Source organism: Schistocerca nitens, chromosome 6 (assembly GCF_023898315.1).
Source record: "Schistocerca nitens isolate TAMUIC-IGC-003100 chromosome 6, iqSchNite1.1, whole genome shotgun sequence".
In the NCBI taxonomy this organism is placed as follows: Eukaryota; Metazoa; Arthropoda; class Insecta; order Orthoptera; family Acrididae; genus Schistocerca; species Schistocerca nitens.
Window position 1 is genome coordinate 110,227,662 of NC_064619.1, and position 3,945 is coordinate 110,231,606.

Below are 3,945 nucleotides of genomic sequence, written 5' to 3' on the forward strand. Positions count from 1 at the left end.
TCCTGATGACGTACGGAGCCCCTGTCTGGGGATACGCTGCGCCAACTCGCCTGCGCCGTCTGCAGCTCATACAGAACAAAGTAGTCAAAATCATAAGCAACGCTCCGCGCTACACACGCATCGCGGACCTTCACCGGGAATACCGGCTAGATACTATCTTGTAGGTATTCCAAAAACTCTCCACACGACTGTACAATAACACGAGACACTCGCGCAACCCGTTTATCCTTTCTCTGGGTAACTACGACCACAACCATAGATGGAAGCATAACAGACGAGAGATACTACTGGCTAGGAACTAAACATCTATGGTCCATAGAACGCTAACACGACAGTACTGGCGAGCCCCTGCAGCACAGCTATTACTGGCAACCCCAGATGTTCGATCAGCCGAAAAACAGGCAACCGCAGGGAAACCGTACTGTACACAGCAATCAAACCAACCACACACACCCCCTACACCGTCTGTGGGCCGATCTATGACCGATCGCCCTCTAATGTACAACGACCTTGAACTGTTGCAGGGACGCAGCAACTGCAGCAAGTACCGCAACGAGCTCCAGCAGCGACAAAGGTAACGATGCACCATACCTCGCACTAACATAACCACACCTTGCCTCCACTGTCGCAGATAGCAAGCCGCTACTGCCCTTACTACCCGTCCTACAGTCCTAGAGGTTTTTTTTTTTCCCTTGGCGCTTGCCTTGGCACTTTTTTTCCTCTGCCCTTACAACCGCTACCCTTCGATCGCTTTCGTCCACCTTCTATCTCCTGATGGACCACGTTAATGAGTAATCTTACCCAGACGCATGGATAACATCACAGCCCGCATTCTGTGACTTCTGATTCAAAAACTAACATGTTATACGGAGGTGACAGAACGCTTGGTTGGTCACCACGTTGATGTGGGCGTGGAGGGGTCCCATCATTTATACTGGCGAAAAGGGCATTCCTAGAAAGAGAAGTCTACTAGTATCAAACATATGCCTTAATTTGCCGGCCTGAGTGGTCGAGCGGTTAAAGGCGCTACAGTCCGGAACCGCACGACCGCTACGGTCGCAGGTTCGAATCCTGCCTCGGGCATGGCTGTGTGTGATATCCTTAGGTTAGTTAGGTTTAAGTAGTTCTAAGTTCTAGAGGACTGATGACCACAGCAGTTGAGTCCCATAGTGCTCAGAGCCATTTGAACCATATGCCTTAATTTGAGGAATTGGACTGTGGGAAAACCGGAACAGAAGACAATCGAAGAATTTGAGATGTGATGGAACAGACGAATGTTGAAAATTACCTAGACTGATAACGTAATGAATGAGGAGGTTCTGAACAGAATCGGAGAGAATACAGATAAAACTGACAGAGAGAAGGGACAGGATGATAGGACATCTGTCAGGTAATGACTTCCATGGTACTAGAGAGAGCTGTAGCGGTCAAAAGCTGTAGGGGAAGGCAGAAATTGGAACAAATCTAGCTAATAATTAAGGTTGTACGTTGCAAGTGCTACTCTGAGATGAAGAGGTTGGCACAGGGGAGGATTTCGTGGTGGGCCGCATCAAAAGTCAGAAGACTGATGACACAAAAAAAAAGTTCAGTTATCATTGTAGAGTTTGAAGAGGTACAGGAAAATTTCTCCGAGTGATTTAAAATACCGACTTTCCTAACAAATTGTGTAGGAGGTGCATTCAAGTTCTAAGGCCTCCGATTTTTTTTCTCCGGACTGGAAAGAGATAGAAACATGCGCATTATTTTAAAATGAGGCCGCTTTCATTGTCAATACGTCCCATAGATGGTAGCAACGTAGGCAGTTGGAACTTTACCGCCAGCGGCGAAAATGAGAACTGTTTTAAATACTTAAAATGGCGACGTTTTCCTTACTTGAACAGCGTGCAATCATTCGTTTTCTGAATTTGCGTGGTGCCAAACCAATTGAAATTCATCGACAGTTGAAGGAGACATGTGGTGATGGAGTTATGGATGTGTCGAAAGTGCGTTCGTGGGTGCGACAGTTTAATGAAGGCAGAACATCGTGTGACAACAAACCGAAACAACCTCGGGCTCGCACAAGCCGGTCTGACGACATGATCGAGAAAGTGGAGACAATTGTTTTGGGGGATCGCCGAATGACTGTTGAACAGATCGCCTCCAGAGTTGGCATTTCTGAGGGTTCTGTGCACACAATCCTGCATGACGACCTGAAAATGCGAAAAGTGTCATCCAGGTGGGTGCCACGAATGCTGACGGACGACTACATGGCTGCCCGTGTGGCATGTTGCCAAGCAATGTTGATGTGCAAAGACAGCGTGAATGGGACTTTCTTTGCGTCGGTTGTGACAATGGATGAGACGTGGATGCCATTTTTCAATCCAGAAACAAGACGCCAGTCAGCTCAATGGAAGCTCATAGATTCACCGCCACCAAAAAAATTTCGGGTATCCGCCAGTGCTGAAAAAATGATGGTGTCCATGTTCTGGGATAGCAAGGGCGTAATCCTTACCCATTGCGTTCCAAATGGCACTACGGTAACAGGTGCATCCTACGAAAATGTTTTGAAGAACAAATTCCTTCCTGCACTGCAACAAAAACGTCCGGGAAGTGCTGGGTGTGTGCTGTTTCACCAAGACAACGCACCCGCACATCGAGCTAAAGTTACGCAACAGTTTCTTCGTGATAACAACTTTGAAGTGATTCCTCATGCTGCCTAATCACCTGACCTGGCTCCTAGTGACTTTTGACTTTTTCCAACAATGAAAGACACTCTCCGTGGCCGCACATTCACCAGCTGTGCTGCTATTGCCTCAGCGATTTTCCAGTGGTCAAAACAGACTCCAAAAGAAACCTTCGCCGCTGCCATGGAATCATGGCGTCAGCGTTGTGAAAAATGTGTACGTCTGCAGGGCGATCACGTCGAGAAGTAACGCCAGTTTCATCGATTTCGGGTGAGTAGTTAATTAGAAAAAAAAATCGGAGGCCTTAGAACTTTAATGCACCTCGTATTGTGGGGCATTTGCAACACAAAGACCAATGAATACTGCACATGATTTGTACGTACAGACGACACAATGCAGAAAGTAGAACTGCTTACATGGTTCTAGTGACTATAGGTAATTTGTCTCTGATGAAATAGATCAGCCAAAACAGTTAATCAAGTTCGATGTCCCAAGTGACAACCATTTGAATCGATAGAGTGGAGGCCTATTCTGTAAGCAAACTGTTACTGCATCAGGATCATACGTGAAGAAGGGGCATTTAAGAGGGCAGGATAAATCGGTTATCGTTAATGCGGATCAGGGATTTCTTCAACAATGGTGGACAAATACTGGCAACACCTATGACACGACATTGAATCCTCAAGTCTACAAAAACCCGTACAGAATACTCAGACTCCTGTAACCCATAGTGGAAGAATTCATCAGTGCGCAGTTGGCTGATGGCATTTTTGAGGGGAGAGTGCTTGGGGAGTTGCCATTGTTATTGTTCCAACGCGAAGTCATTGGACGGATGGAAGAAACGCTGTTTATTTTTCCGATTACGAGTAACTAGACAAAAAAACAACCACGTATCTGCATCCTGTATGAAACATAATAGAGAACGGACAACCTAGGTCGACGTAAATAATTCTGTACGATGAGTATGGAGGAGGATGTCCCTCATTGGAAGCGGTTCTGGAAGCCCATCCGAAAAGATGTGTTGTGCAGCATGTACCTAACTTTACACAAATGAGTAAAATGTAACCCACATGCCATGGCTAATGCAAGGGGTCACATAATCGGGTCAGACCAGAACCAAACGTACATTATTGCATCAGGGACTGCTGCTGATTCAACAAGAAATTCGTTAGGGAGTAAAGCTATCTAGAGTGGAAATATTAACGATGCAGCAGGGAGGCAGAAGCATTGTCACATCGGTGGCCAAAGCCAATGCTGTAGCAAAAGAAGTGTGGGCCAAAAC